The sequence below is a fragment of the Schistocerca serialis genome, chromosome 9 (genome assembly GCF_023864345.2).
Source record: "Schistocerca serialis cubense isolate TAMUIC-IGC-003099 chromosome 9, iqSchSeri2.2, whole genome shotgun sequence".
NCBI classification, from domain to species: Eukaryota; Metazoa; Arthropoda; class Insecta; order Orthoptera; family Acrididae; genus Schistocerca; species Schistocerca serialis.
The window spans coordinates 102,206,586-102,223,667 of NC_064646.1; positions in this window are offsets into that span (position 1 = coordinate 102,206,586).

The window sequence follows — 17,082 nt, forward strand, 5'->3', positions numbered from 1 at the left end:
TGGTGCAAGCAGCCTCTTAAGTAGACCTGTTGCACCTTCTAAGTGTTCCGCCAGTGAATCGCAGTCTTTGGTTTGCTCTACCCACAACATTATCTATGTGATCGTTCCAATTTAGGGTAGTTGTAATTGTAATTCGTAAGTATTCAGCTGAATTTACAGCCTTCTGATTTGTGTGACTTACCGCGTAATCGAAATTTAGCTGATTTCATGTGATAACTTCACACTTTTCTTTATTCAGGGTTAATTGCCACTTTTCGCACCACACAGATATCGTATCTAAATCATTTCTCAATTCATTTTTGTCATCTGATGATTTTACAAGACGGTAAATGACAGCATGATCTGCAAATAATTTAAGAGGGCTACTGAGATTGTCTCCTATGTCGTTAATATAGATTTGGAACAATAGAGGGCCTGCAACACTTCCTTCGGGAACACCGGATATTATTTCTGTTTTACTCAATGACTTTCCGTCTATTACTACGAACTGTGACCTTCCTGACAGGAAATCACGAATACAGTCGCACAACTGAGGCGATATTCCATAGGCACACAGTTGGGTTAGAGTCCATTGCTAGTCCTCTGATGTCAGTCGTGGACCTGACAAGGTCACAATGAGCTTGGTGCGTTATAAGGCGATCCTCCCTTGTGGTGGTTAGACGTGGCTGACCATAGCTTTGACGAGTATGACTACCGTCATATTTCCATGCAGTCCAACATCGGGCCACTGTCACAAGTTTGAATACTGCACGATTCGACCAGCCAGTCAAATGGAGACCGTCAATGAGGCCGCTTTCAAACTATGTTAGGTGCTGATAACGCTGTCTCATACGCGTACCCGCCGTTTCATATCCTTCAGAACCATTACCCAATATCTGACACTGTTGGTGTTCCTTAAGCAGGGTGATTTTTTCCACTGAATGAAACGGTTTTCACGATTTCCCAGCAAGTTCGCGTGAGAAATTACAGAAATACGGATTTTAAGAAGTTATAGTGAATCGTGGTATCGATTTTCACAGTGGAAACGCTGCTGTGCCGGGGTACGTCTGAGACAGCCAGCAGACTATGGCTGTCGGTCGATGTAGTACGAGGGCGGATCCAAAAGAAGAAATAAGCTTCTGCACTTTAGAAGTAATCTAATGATTGAACAAGACAAAAACTGTACCAGTTTTACTCATACAATCTGAAGTACCAGCAGTTGTATATTAGAGGGTTACTAGCAGTTTCCTAGCGGGAGCAAATAGTTTCCTTTTTCTTTCTTTATTTATTTTTTGCATAAATTTTTCTGTAGTTTTGTTGCAGTGTTAGGGTTCTTTTCATAATGTTTGTAAGTGCAGTGCATAGATAGTTGTACATACACTTTTCACTATTCACAAAAATATGAGTTACATGGCAGATGTTAACTTTACGGATAATAGACTATAGTTGTGACAAATTAAATTTAAAAAAAAATCACTGTTTGAATAATCCTTTACCGTCCACACAACCTGTAAGCTTATAGTTAAAAAACTGACATTTCCTCGCTTATTCTTACGCTTAAATTGGATATTGATTTTTTCTTCAATTACCATTAAATACTTCAAAATACTTACAGATCTGCTACTTCGCTAGCTGATGCTGACTTATCGTATCAACTTATCTCGTTCTCATACTGTGGCCGAGCGGTTGTAGGAGCTTCAGTCCGGAACAGCGCTGCTGCTACAGTCGCAGGTTCGAATCCTGCCTCGGGCATGGATGTGTGTGGTGTCCTTAGAATAGTCAGGTTTAAGTAGTTCTAAGTCTAGGGGACTGATGACCTCAGATGTTAAGTCCCATAGTGCTTAGAGGCCATTGAACCATTTTCATACAGCACAAAATCTCGTTCGATTAATGAAGAAGCCAGAACAGAACCTTTACCGTCTTCATCTATCTCACACGTAAACTCGATAGGCATTTTCTGTTAGATAGCGTCTGTCTCTATGAAAGGCTGACTGTGATCGCTGATCTCACAAGCACACTTCAGTCACATGCAGAATAAATACATTTAAGTGAAATGCATAAGCAGATAAAATATGAACAAGTATTATTTGTGTAAGTGCTACTGTCACGATAAATAATTGTGGGTTACTGTTTGCTAATGAAGGTGGATATGTGGGTAGGCAGTGCAACTTTGTTATACGAAAATGTCTTTCACCAAGCTAGTAAGTATTGGCTTATTACTTTTAGCAACCTAAATCTCTCAGTATTCAGAATGTCCTTCGTGGGATACTTTAATTACTAAGGGGAGCAATCAACAAACAAGTAAATCATCCTTAACTGGAATAGTGTTTGTGTCAACACCAAGGAATGAATGATGATTGGCTTTAAATAATGTGTCTGTAAACTATTTAGACTTCATGTCGTTGTTAACTGACTATAAATGTCTCTATTAATTCACGAGTACTATCACATAGGTTCACAGTATCAGTAGAGTAAAATAATTTCATTTTTGTCCACAGTGTCTTCAAAGTAATTTTAGTTAGATTATGGCTTTGGAAATAATAGGAAATTAGTGTTCTCAATACAAACCGTTATGTCAACACGCTTTGTTATGAGACAACTACATAAAGTTCTGGCATTTGAAATAGCCTTTTATAATACAACATGTAATTCTGAGATGTTACTGAAGGGGAACTGTTAGAAGGTAAATCGTAAACTGACTTGAACCAACGTAATGTACCTTAATAATATTTATCGATGTGAGTTCCTATTGACACCCCATAGCAATGAAATCGATGGTGTTGAGCAACAACCTCGTATGTCAACAAATTCAGTTTTAAAGGCGAGTGAAAAACAATTATTATTATTTCGATATCAAACAAATGAAAAATTATTACCATTATAATAAATTTCATTAATAAAATATTCCATGAAAAAGATGGTAAAATGAATTTCAAAACATTCATTAAATAAAAATTGGCATACGATGTTGCTGTGTGAACAAATTGACATACGAGGTTTCAGTTCAGCACCATCGAAATATCAGTTAACAACCGACAGTGTGATTGCAGAGATGTGCGTGCTGCAGCTTCCTACCTGAGACAACTGCTGTAGCATCTCCGGTGCCGATGCTCCGTTGTCTCGTTGATCGTTGGTCCGTCAAAATACACCATAATAATCTTTCCCCCTAAACGGAACGGAACGGGCGAGTCCGGTTACTTTAATATTAAGAAAATATATGTTTTCAGAAGCGACAGTGGACGGCTGGTCTACCATCTACCGGGGCGTGCAGTCCGCCCGTTTATTTACACACCACCAAAATAAACTGTTCAGAAGCGCGGCACTCACGTATATTCCTATACAGTTCTTGGGATACCCAACCAGACGACACACAGTTTAGTGCCCCTGATGGCAACAGCCCGTTTCAATCGCGGTATTCAACTCGACTCACAGTTACCACTACACATAGCTCATCACCGCTTTTCAACTTTCTCTTCGTAACACTACTCAGAGATATTAATTATCCTAACGGGCCGAAGCTCCTAAAATTACAACGAAATTACATACATACATGAAAATAACATTACACAATAAATAACAACACTGATTTTAAATAGCACATTACACTGCATCCGGCACACACGAAGTCATTATAATGCAAGCTAAGCAACGTTGACAGAGAAGAAATAATACAGAGAAAAAATACATGCATAATCGATTAACATTTTACAGAACGCTGAAGATTAGTAGTTGTAGAGGTACAATACATTAACCATTATCAAATGTACAACTAACACCAGATATAATTCTTATAACTCGCTTCCGCATTTCTAAAATACTATTCCTGTAACTTGAATTTCCTCAAAAACTGATTCCATAAGTGTTTAGTGTATGGATAATGCAGTATAAAGTAGTATTCACTTTTGAATCAGCTGTAACATTAATTACACGTACTGCAAAATTAGATTTGCTAAGATGCTTCATTAATTCTTGGTAGTGGGGTTTTCAGTTATGGTCGTGATCCATCTGTAATTCCAAAACCGTAAGACTTTCTACTTATTGGATTTCATTGACTGAGAAGGTTCTTTAACTTGTGGTTCGAAGAGAAGAATTAAGTTGTATGGTCTATGTTTCGATATATTTACTGATTGTCGATTTGCAGCGAACCGACACTTGATGTTTGCTAATATTTCGTTTGCTGCGGTTACAGTTAGGGAATAGTAGTACTTTTTATTCCTACACATGTATCATCAGCAAAAAGCACAAAGCAAATGGTTAATTATTTACGTTTTTATAGACAATAGAGGACCTTAAATAAATCCTTGTAGTGTATTCATGTCCGATTGCTTCAAATCGTGAGTGGCTTTTGCTACGTGATCGACCTGAAACCGATACACCCTCCTTTCTGTCACTCAGATAAATTGAAAACGACTTGTTGCGTCTACTATACCACAATATTTTAACTTTTGTAAGAAAATGTCATTGATTTCTGATCTATTGACTGTAGTTTATCATCTGTCAATTTCAACCTGTTCAGTTGTCAGTTTTTATTTTAAATCAAAATTGGTTGCTACTGTGTCTTTCTGTTCTAGTTGTTTATAAACTCTGTTGCATGTGATCTCGAAATTTTTTTAACTATTGGTGTTAATGAGAGGTCTCTGTAATTCTGTAAAAACGTCTTATCTACTTTCTGGTGAAGTGCCTTGACAACAGCGTGTTTACATCTGTGTGGGAAAGTACCACTGTGAAAACCTTTATTACGTAAGTAACTTAATATTACGAAAATCAGCTAGAGAACATTTAATTATTTCATCACTGAATTTCATCGTAAATTCTCGAACGTGTGTTTCTAAGAGATTTGATAACACTTAAACCTTCCTTTGGTGATGCAGGATGTAGTGAATTTTAACAAACTTGTTTTTGAATGTATCTCTTGCAAACTTTATGCTATCTACTGAGAAAGTATTCAAGTTTAAATGAAATGCTACTGTCAGAAAATGTTATTAAAATGTCTACAATTTTTGGAGTCATCTTTAATCAGCTTATTATGTGCCTTTAAAAAATTTCTTCATTTTCCTGATCCCCAGTTCATACATACACATGTTAAATATTAGGCAAGTTCCCGTCATTGCTCGTGTATGTATTTATTCCAATTTTCTATTAGTCCATTTCATCTTCCCCCCTCTTTCTGTCCACCTCCTGCACCCCCACTGTCTGTCCATCTCCTTCTTACCTTCTCCCTATCCATCTGCTTCTCCTTCCACCTTCTGTCTATCTACTCCTGCTCCTCTGCCCATTTGCTCCTTTCTCCTCTGATCTCCTCCTTCCTCATCTATTTCCATCCTCTCCTCTCCCCTATATATTCTCGTAACTACCTCTAAGTTCATCTCCTCCTCTCCCTCTCTTTGTCGATCACCTCCTTCCCCTCTCTCGGTCAATCTCCTCTTCTGTTTCCTTGTCCATTTTTTCTTCCTCCTCTCTCTGCTGATCTCCTGCTCTCTCCTCTGTCTGCCCGTCTCTTTCTCCTCTTGTCGTTGTTCATCTCCTCCTCTTTTCTTTCTCTGTCCATCTGCCCCTCTCTCCTATCTATATCCATCTCCACCTCCCCATTTCTCTGTCCATCTCCCCCTCCCCCTATATGTTTCCATCTCCTCCTTCCCCCTCTCTGTCCATCTTCTCCTCAGCATCTTCTCTCTTCATCATCAAGTTATCACCCCCGCCCCAATAGCAGTATGCTGGTTCTTACCCTACAGTATTTCTTTCCAGATTGTAAGTAATATGTCTATTAAGAGTGGTTGGAATCGATCAAGGAGTGTAGAAAGAGCTTTGTACATGAGGTTTTGCCTGTGTATGCATATGCCACATATGTTTCAGTATGTGTGTTGTGTTGTGGTCTTCAGTCCTGAGACTGGTTTCATGCCGCTCTCCATGCTACTCTATCCTGTGCAAGCTTCTTCATCTCCCAGTACCTACTGTAGCCTACATCCTTCTGAATCTGCTTAGTGTATTCATCTCTTGGTCTCCCTCTTCGATTTTTACCCTCCACGCTGCCCTCCAATACTAAATTTGTGATCCCTCGATGTCTCAGCACGTGTCCTGCCAACCGATCCCTTCTTCTAGTCAAGTTGTACCACAAGCTCCTCTTCTCCCCAATTCTATTCAATACCTCCTCATTAGTTATGTTATCTACCCATCTAATCTTCAGCATTCTTCTGTAGCACCACATTTCCAAAGCTTCTATTCTCTTCTTGTCTAAACTATTTATCGTCCACGTTTCACTTCCATACATGGCTACACTCCATACAAATACTTTCAGAAACGACTTCCTGACATTTAAATCTACACTCGAAGTTAACAAATTTTTCTTCTTCAGAAACGCTTTCCTTGCCATTGCCAGTCTACATGTGATATCCTCTCTACTTCGACCATCATCAGTTATTTTGCTCCCCAAATAGCAAAACTCCTTTACTACTTTAAGTGTCTCATTTCCTAATCTAATTCTCTCAGCATCACCCGATTTAACTCGACTACATTCCATAATCCTCATTTTGCTTTTGTTGATGTTCATCTTATATCCTCCTTTCAAGACACTGTCCATTCCCTTCAACTGCTCTTCCAAGTCATTTGCTGTCTCTGACAGAATTACAATGTCATCGGCGAACCTCAAAGTTTTTATTTCTTCTCCATGGATTTTAATACCAACTCGGAACTTTTCTTTTGTTTCCTTTACTGCTTGCTCAATATACAGATTGAATAACACCGGGGAGAGGCTACAACCCTGTCTCACTCCCTTCCCAACCACTGCTTCCCTTTCAAGCCCCTCGACTCTTATAACTGCCATCTGCTTTCTGTAAAAATTGTAAATAGTCTTTCGCTCCCTGTATTTTAACCCTGCCACCTTCAGAATTTGAGAGAGAGTATTCCAATCAACATTGTCAAAATCTTTCTCTAAGTCTACAAATGCTGTAAACGTAGGTTTGCCTTTCCTTAATCTTTCTTCTAAGGTAAGTCGTAGGGTCAGTATTGCCTCACGTGTTCCAACATTTCTACGGAATCCAAACTGATCTTCCCCGAGGTCTGCTTCTATCAGTTTTTCCATTCGTCTGTAAAGAATTCGCGTTAGTATTTTGCAGCTGTGACTTACTAAACTGATAGTTCGGTAATTTTCACATCTGTCAACACCTACTTTCTTTGGGATTGGAATTATGTATCAGTATATTTAACATATTTTACAAACGCTTGTTCACATATTCCATCTGTATCTTTAGTGAATATCGCTCTGTAGTTTCATTTTCGCTCAGCTCAATCTTTGTGACTTCATATCTCCGGAACTGTGCTTTACAATGATATAATTTACGAAGTACATTCTGAGATACGTGTCAATACCGTCTGCAAAATGTGTTGCAAATAGAATTAGTAGTACAGAAGTAATAAATATAAAGTCCACGCCTCATGTGGCAGTTCTACTACATAAATAGCTACAATGTGTTAAGCGATACAGTTTCTTTCTTTCATTATTTTGTGGGGGTTGTCAGCGAGAAAAAGTATGTTAAAGGTTTGAAATTATCTGCGAAGTTGATTGGAAATCAATAAGTGCTATACTTCTCAAATACTGGGTGAATATATTCTCGCTATTTTCGCTTTGTGAGCCGGCCGCTGTGGCCGAGCGGTTCTAGGCACCTCAATCCGGAACCGCGCGACTTCTATGGTCGCAGGTTCGAATCCTGCCTCGGGCACGGATGTGTGTTATGTCCTTAGTTTAGTTAGGTTTAAGTAGTTATAAGTTCTAGGGGACTGATGAGCTCAGATGTAAAGTCCCATAGTGCCCAGAACCATTTGAGAAATTTCGCATTGTGAGTTACACAACTGCCCGCGTCTCGTGGTCGTGCGGTAGCGTTCTCGCTTCGCACGCTCGGGTTCCCGGGTTCGATTCCCGGCGGGGTCAGGGATTTTCTCTGCCTCGTGATGGCTGGGTGTTGTGTGCTGTCCTTAGGTTAGTTAGGTTTAAGTAGTTCTAAGTTCTAGGGGACTTATAACCACGGCAGTTGAGTCCCATAGTGCTCAGAGCCATTTTTTTTAGTTACACAACTTTTCCTCCCCCCAACAAACTACGCCTTTGACTTTGAGAGGTAAGTAGTTCTTACCCCCAGAGTTATTCTTCCTGAACAGTACGTGATATGTGCGCCAAGTTTGTCTGAAATCGCTCCAGTGGCTTAGACACAGTTCTGGAAAATACACTCCTGGAAATGGAAAAAAGAACACATTGACACCGGTGTGTCAGACCCACCATACTTGCTCCAGACACTGCGAGAGGGCTGTACAAGCAATGATCACACGCATGGCACAGCGGACACACCAGGAACCGCGGTGTTGGCCGTCGAATGGCGCTAGCTGCGCAGCATTTGTGCACCGCCGCCGTCAGTGTCAGCCAGTTTGCCGTGGCATACGGAGCTCCATCGCAGTCTTTAACACTGGTAGCATGCCGCGACAGCGTGGACGTGAACCGTATGTGCAGTTGACGGACTTTGAGCGAGGGCTTATAGTGGGCATGCGGGAGGCCGGGTGGACGTACCGCCGAATTGCTCAACACGTGGGGCGTGAGGTCTCCACAGTACATCGATGTTGTCGCCAGTGGTCGGCGGAAGGTGCACGTGCCCGTCGACCTGGGACCGGACCGCAGCGACGCACGGATGCACGCCAAGACCGTAGGATCCTACGCAGTGCCGTAGGGGACCGCACCGCCACTTCCCAGCAAATTAGGGACACTGTTGCTCCTGGGGTATCGGCGAGGACCATTCGCAACCGTCTCCATGAAGCTGGGCTACGGTCCCGCACACCGTTAGGCCGTCTTCCGCTCACGCCCCAACATCGTGCAGCCCGCCTCCAGTGGTGTCGCGACAGGCGTGAATGGAGGGACGAATGGAGACGTGTCGTCTTCAGCGATGAGAGTCGCTTCTGCCTTGGTGCCAATGATGGTCGTATGCGTGTTTGGCGCCGTGCAGGTGAGCGCCACAATCAGGACTGCATACGACCGAGGCACACAGGGCCAACACCCGGCATCATGGTGTGGGGAGCGATCTCCTACACTGGCCGTACACCACTGGTGATCGTCGAGGGGACACTGAATAGTGCACGGTACATCCAAACCGTCATCGAACCCATCGTTCTACCATTCCTAGACCGGCAAGGGAACTTGCAGTTCCAACAGGACAAGGCACGTCCGCATGTATCCCGTGCCACCCAACGTGCTCTAGAAGGTGTAAGTCAACTACCCTGGCCAGCAAGATCTCCGGATCTGTCCCCCATTGAGCATGTGTGGGACTGGATGAAGCGTCGTCTCACGCGGTCTGCACGTCCAGCACGAACGCTGGTCCAACTGAGGCGCCAGGTGGAAATGGCATGGCAAGCTGTTCCACAGGACTACATCCAGCATCTCTACGATCGTCTCCATGGGGGAATAGCAGCCTGCATTGCTGCGAAAGGTGGATATACACTGTACTAGTGCCGACATTGTGCATGCTCTGTTGCCTGTGTCTATGTGCCTGTGGTTCTGTCAGTGTGATCATGTGATGTATCTGACCCCAGGAATGTGTCAATAAAGTTTCCCCTTCCTGGGACAATGAATTCACGGTGTTCTTATTTCAATTTCCAGGAGTGTACAAACATACATCAATTTTTGTAGACTTGTCCAAAATTAAAACAAGAAAGAGCTATTTTCTCGTTCTATGTTCAGATTACGATATAGTCGTACAAACTGTCAACCAGATGTCCGTACGATCGTGTTCTGCACGGAAGATTGTATTCCGGCCAACGGTCAACCATGCTAACGATGATATCAGGGCACCTATGAAACGAGATAGTGTTTGCCGGGCAGCCCCACCTTCACCATCGCTGTGTACACAGTCACAGAAGGTGCAGTATGACACAGAGAAGACGCCTCTACATCTACATCTACATGGTTACTTCTGCAATACACACTTAAATGCCTGGCAGAGGGTTCATCGAACCATTTTCATACTACTTCTCTATCATTCCATTCTCGAATGGCGCGTGGGAAAAAGGAACATCTAAATCTTTACTTTCGAGCTCTGATTTCTCTTATTTTATTCTGATGATCATTTCTCCCTACGTAGGTGGGTGTCAACGAAATATTTTCGCATTCATAAGAGAAAGTTGGTGATTGAAATTTCGTAAATACACTCCTGGAAATGGAAAAAAAAACACATTGACACCGGTGTGTCAGACCCCCCATACTTGCTCCGGACACTGCGAGAAGGCTGTACAAGCAATGATCACATGCACGGCACAGCGGACACACCAGGAACCGCGGTGTTGGCCGTCGAATGGCGCTAGCTGCGCAGCATTTGTGCACCGCCGCCGTCAGTGTCAGCCAGTTTGCCGTGGCATACGGAGCTCCATCGTTGTCTTTAACACTGGTAGCATGCCGCGACAGCGTGGACGTGAACCGTATGTGCAGTTGACGGACTATGAGCGAGGGCTTATAGTGGGCATGCGGGAGGCCGGGTGGACGTACCGCCGAATTGCTCAACACGTGGGGCGTGAGGTCTCCACAGTACATCGATGTTGTCGCCAGTGGTCGGCGGAAGGTGCACGTGCCCGTCGACCTGGGACTGGACCGCAGCGACGCACGGATGCACGCCAAGACCGTAGGATCCTACGCAGTGCCGTAGGGGACCGCACCGCCACTTCCCAGCAAATTAGGGACACTGTTGCTCCTGGGGTATCGGCGAGGACCATTCGCAACCGTCTCCATGAAGCTGGGCTACGGTCCCGCACACCGTTAGGCCGTCTTCCGCTCACGCCCCAACATCGTGCAGCCCGCCTCCAGTGGTGTCGCGACAGGCGTGAATGGAGGGACGAATGGAGACGTGTCGTCTTCAGCGATGAGAGTCGCTTCTGCCTTGGTGCCAATGATGGTCGTATGAGTGTTTGGCGCCGTGCAGGTGAGCGCCACAATCAGGACTGCATACGACCGAGGCACACAGGGCCAACACCCGGCATCATGGTGTGGGGAGCGATCTCCTATACTGGCCGTACACCACTGGTGATCGTCGAGGGGACACTGAATAGTGCACGGTACATCCAAACCGTCATCGAACCCATCGTTCTACCATTCCTAGACCGGCAAGGGAACTTGCTGTTCCAACAGGACAATGCACGTCCGCATGTATCCCGTGCCACCCAACGTGCTCTAGAAGGTGTAAGTCAACTACCCTGGCCAGCAAGATCTCCGGATCTGTCCCCCATTGAGCATGTTTGGGACTGGATGAAGCGTCGTCTCACGCGGTCTGCACGTCCAGCACGAACGCTGGTCCAACTGAGGCGCCAGGTGGAAATGGCATGGCAAGCCGTTCCACAGGACTACATCCAGCATCTCTACGATCGTCTCCATGGGAGAATAGCAGCCTGCATTGCTGCAAAAGGTGGATATACACTGTACTAGTGCCGACATTGTGCATGCTCTGTTGCCTGTGTCTATGTGCCTGTGGTTCTGTCAGTGTGATCATGTGATGTATCTGACCCCAGGAATGTGTCAATAAAGTTTCCCCTTCCTGGGACAATGAATTCACGGTGTTCTTATTTCAATTTCCAGGAGTGTAGATATCGCCGCAAAGAAAACCGCCTTTGTTTCAGTGACTGCCAACCCAAATCGCGTATCATATCAATGACACTCTCACCCCTATTGCGCGATGACAAGAAACGAGCTGCCCTTCTTTGCACTTTTTCGATGTCCTCCGTCAATCCTACCTGGTAAGGATCCCATATCGCGCATCAATATTCCAGCAGAGGGCGGACAAGTGTAATGTAGGCTGTTTCTTTAGTGGGTTTGTCGCATCTTCTAAGTGTTCTGCCAACAAAGCGCAGTCTTTGTTTCTCCTTCCCCACAATATTATCTATGTGGTCTTTCCAATTTAAGTTGCTCGTAATTGTAATTCCTAAGTATTTAGTCGAATTGACAGGCCTTAGATTTGTGCGATTTATCGTATACCCAAAATTTATCGGATTTCTTTTAGTACTCATGTGGATGACCTCGCACTTTTCTTTGTTTAGTGCCAATTGCCACTTTTCGCACCATACAGAAATTCTCTCTAGGTCATTTTGTAATTGGAATTGATCATCTGGTGATTTTACTAGACGGTAAATTACAGCGTCATCTGCAAACAATCTAATGGGGCTGCTCAGATTATTACCTAGATCATTTATATAAATCAGGAACAGCAGAGGGCCTTACCTTGAGGAACGCCAGATATCACTTCTGTTCTACTCGATGATTTACCTCTATCACTACGAACTGTGACCTCTCTGAGAGGAAATCACGAATTCAAACAATGGAGACGATACTCTATACGGACGCAATTTTATTAATAGTAGCTTGTGAAGAACGGTATCAAAAGCGTTCTGGAAATCTAGGAATATGGAATAGATCTGAGATCGCTTGTCGACGGCACTCATTACTTCATGGGAATAAAGAGCTAGCTGTGTTGCACAAGAACGATATTTTCTGAATCCATGTTGGTTATGTATCAGTAAGTCATTTTCTTCAAGATGATTTATAATGTTCGAGTACAGTATACGCTCCAAAAACCTACTGCAAATTGAGGTCAATGATATGGGTCTATAATTCAATGGGTTATTCCTATTTCCCTTCTTGAATATTGGTGTGACCTGTGCTACTTTCCAGTCTTTAGAAACAGACCTTTCGTCAAGTGAGCGGTTGTATATTATTCTAAGAAAGGTGCTATTGTCTCTGCATACTCTGAAAGGAACCAGATTGGTATACCATCTGGACCAGTGATCTGAGTGGTTCCTCAACACCTAAGATATCTACTTCTCTGGTTTCGAATCCTGGAATATTTACTTCGTCTTCTTTCGTGAAGGAATTACGGAAAACTGTATTTAGTAAATCCGCTTTAGTGGCACCATCATCGTTAATATTTCCATCGCTATCGCGCAGTGACGGAATTGACTGTTTTTTGCCGCAGGTGTACTTTACATACGACCAGAATCTCTTTGGGTTTTCTGACATATTTTGAGACAATATTTCATTGTGTAAACTACACTCCTGGAAATTGAAATAAGAGCACCGTGAATTCATTGTCCCAGGAAGGGGAAACTTTATTGACACATTCCTGGGGTCAGATACATCACATGATCACACTGACAGAACCACAGGCACATAGACACAGGCAACAGAGCATGCACAATGTCGGCACTAGTACAGTGTATATCCACCTTTCGCAGCAATGCAGGCTGCTATTCTCCCATGGAGACGATCGTAGAGATGCTGGATGTAGTCCTGTGGAACGGCTTGCCATGCCATTTCCACTTGGCGCCTCAGTTGGACCAGCGTTCGTGCTGGACGTGCAGACCGCGTGAGACGACGCTTCATCCAGTCCCAAACATGCTCAATGGGGGACAGATCCGGAGATCTTGCTGGCCAGGGTAGTTGACTTACACCTTCTAGAGCACGTTGGGTGGCACGGGATACATGCGGACGTGCATTGTCCTGTTGGAACTGCAAGTTCCCTTGCCGGTCTAGGAATGGTAGAACGATGGGTTCGATGACGGTTTGGATGTACCGTGCACTATTCAGTGTCCCCTCGACGATCACCAGTGGTGTACGGCCAGTGTAGGAGATCGCTCCCCACACCATGATGCCGGGTGTTGGCCCTGTGTGCCTCGGTCGTATGCAGTCCTGATTGTGGCGCTCACCTGCACGGCGCCAAACACGCATACGACCATCATTGGCACCAAGGCAGAAGCGACTCTCATCGCTGAAGACGACACGTCTCCATTCGTCCCTCCATTCACGCCTGTCGCGACACCACTGGAGGCGGGCTGCACGATGTTGGGGCGTGAGCGGAAGACGGCCTAACGGTGTGCGGGACCGTAGCCCAGCTTCATGGAGACGGTTGCGAATGGTCCTCGCCGATATCCCAGGAGCAACAGAGTCCCTAATTTGCTGGGAAGTGGCGGTGCGGTCCCCTACGGCACTGCGTAGGATCCTACGGTCTTGGCGTGCATCCGTGCGTCGCTGCGGTCCGGTCCCAGGTCGACGGGCACGTGCACCTTCCGCCGACCACTGGCGTCAACATCGATGTACTATGGAGACCTCACGCCCCACGTGTTGAGCAATTCGGCGGTACGTCCACCCGGCCTCCCGCATGCCCACTATACGCCCTCGCTCAAAGTCCGTCAACTGCACATACGGTTCACGTCCACGCTGTCGTGGCATGCTACCAGTGTTAAAGACTGCGATGGAGCTCCGTATGCCACGGCAAACTGGCTGACACTGACGGCGGCGGTGCACAAATGCTGCGCAGCTAGCGCCATTCGACGGCCAACACCGCGGTTCCTGGTGTGTCCGCTGTGCCGTGCGTGTGATCATTGCTTGTACAGCCCTCTCGCAGTGTCCGGAGCAAGTATGGTGGGTCTGACACACCGGTGTCAATGTGTTCTTTTTTCCATTTCCAGGAGTGTATTAATAGCATCTCGCATTCATGTCCGCATTAAATTTCGAGCTTCCGTGAAACTTAGCCAGCCTTGGGGGTTTTGCGTTCTTCTGAATTTTGCATGATTTTTTCGTTGCTTCTGCAACAGTGTTCTGACGTGTTTTGTGTACCATGGTGGATCAGTCCCGTTTCTTATTAACTTATGCGGTATGAATCTATCTATTGCTGTCGATACTGTATCTTTAAATTTGAGCCAATTCTGGTCTACACTTACATAATTAGCTTGGAAGGAATAGAGACTCTCTCTTAGGAAGACATCAAGCGAATTTTCATCTGCTGTTTTAAATAGATATATTTTGCGTTTATTTTTTGTGGTTTTGGTTGATATGGTTTTGAGCCTCGCTACAATGACCTTGTGTTCACTAATCCCTGTATCCGTCATGACGCTCTCTATTGGATCAGGATTATGTGTGGCTAAGAGGTCAAGTGTGTTTTCACAACCATTTACTCCTATCAGACTCCCTGCTGCAGAGAGCCATAGAAAGATAGGAAACGGGACAGTCGGAAACTGAAGTGGTCCGATGGTTTAGTGTGAATCGTTCTGTTGTTTCTCGGATGGGGCGACAGTTTGTACAGACACCGAAACTGTATCCCGAAGACCAGGGCAGGGCCGACCGCGTGTGAGTTCAGGAGAGAGGACTGTTATTTGGCAGCATCCTCTGTACGCGTTGTATCGAGGTCAACGGTGTGCAGAAGGCTTCGGCAGAGTGGCCTTTATTGCTGGAGACCTGCCCTATGTCTACCGCTCACGCCTCTTCAGAGAAGGGAAAGTCTAGAGTGGAGTCGTCAACATGCCACCTGGACGGTCGAACAGAGGGTCCTTGTTGTTTTCACAGAAGATTGCCTGATTCTCTATTGATTCGCATCTGGAGAGAACGTGGAACACGATTTCAGCCCCTAAACATTGTTGAAAGAGGCCGATATCGAGGACGATTCCTAATCGTGTGGGCAGGGATTATACTCGCATTTAACGCTCGAACCCGTGTTCGTGAAATTGTACGGGTGGATCGGCAAGGTTTAACGGATGTCGGATATTGTGACGAGATCTTGGGACCTCTTTTGCGATTGATGCGAGGTGCTGTGGGCCCAGACTTCCTATTGATGGACGATATTGCTCGACGTCGTAGAGCACCAGTGGTTGATGTTTTCTTGGGAACGGAAGATTTGCACGCTTGGCGTTGCCTGCTCGCTCTTCCGATTTGAATCCCATAGAGCCCGTCTCGGATGCACAAGAGAGACGGGTTGCATCACGTCAGCATCCACCAACCACTCTCCAAAACTTGCGAGCAGCTCTGCAAGAAGAATGGGCGTTACTGCCTCAACCTGAGACTGATGACATCACTTACAGCATGTCCCGACTTCGTCAGGCCTTTACTGCTGCCAGATATGGTCACACACCACACTGAGCACATTAACCAGTTATCAGAAAGTGTGCCGCGGGGGATTAGCCGAGCGGTCTTAGGTGATGAAGTCATGGACTGTGCGGCTGGTCCCAGCGGAGGTTCGAGTCCTCGGGCATGGGTGTGTGTGTTTGTCCTTGGGATAAGCTTAGGAACTGATGGCCTTAGCAGTTAAGTCCCATAAGATTTCACACACATTTGAACATTTGATTCAGAATGTGTGTGCAAATCCGTTAAGCTGAAAAAAACGAAGAACATTTTTGTCTACTGTTATGCATGTTGCAATTGTTTACGATCTGTATTCTTTACATTGTTTCTACTTCACCTGTTCACACTGTTTTGTGGCAAAATAAAGTAACCCTCGGAAATTTCCGTTTGTTGCTTTAATTTTGGGCACCAGTGTAATATACATGGATTCAGAAAGAAATCGTCGTACTGGCGGCTCGAACATGATAGACGAATGTGGAGAGCTACACGATTAATTCTTCGGTGCGCATCGGTAGATGCACGGTCAGTGCGGTGTATTAAGGAAACAAAGGGACCTGGTTTCGATTCCCGTATGGGACTGGGTGCTGCATTGTCCTTAGGTTTGCATCTTCATAATTGACATTCTGTCCGCTCTCGGTAGCTGAGTGGTCAGCCAGACAGACTGTCAATCCTAAGGGCCCGGGTTCGATTCCCAGCTGGGTCGGAGATTTTCTCCCCTCACGGACTGGGTGTTGTGTTGTCCTAATCCTCATCATTTCATCCCCATCGACGCGCAAGTAGCCGAAGTGGCGTCAAATCGAAAGACTTGCACCAGGTGAGCGGTCTACCCGACGGGAGGCCCTCGTCACACGCCATTATTATTAAGTGACATTCTACTGTTCAGTTGGCTGAATTAATTGAAAAATATTCTGACTCAAGACCACAATAACAGTAGTAAGTACAGACGTACATAAACACATTTACAGACTTTTACAGGTAAACTGATAGATCAGAGTTCGTTAACTGTGACGAAGCGGACTTGCTTAATTCACGCAACGCCTTAGAATGACCGTGACCCAGCAAGTGAGGATTAACTGCGAGGAGTACGTAGAAACGGATGTGGCCTCGGGAACACCTAAGTGGAAGGAAAAAAAGACATGAAAATGAGTCGGCGGTCGCATTCAGAAACGTATGGAAGCGCAGCAGATGGAGAATGCTAAAGA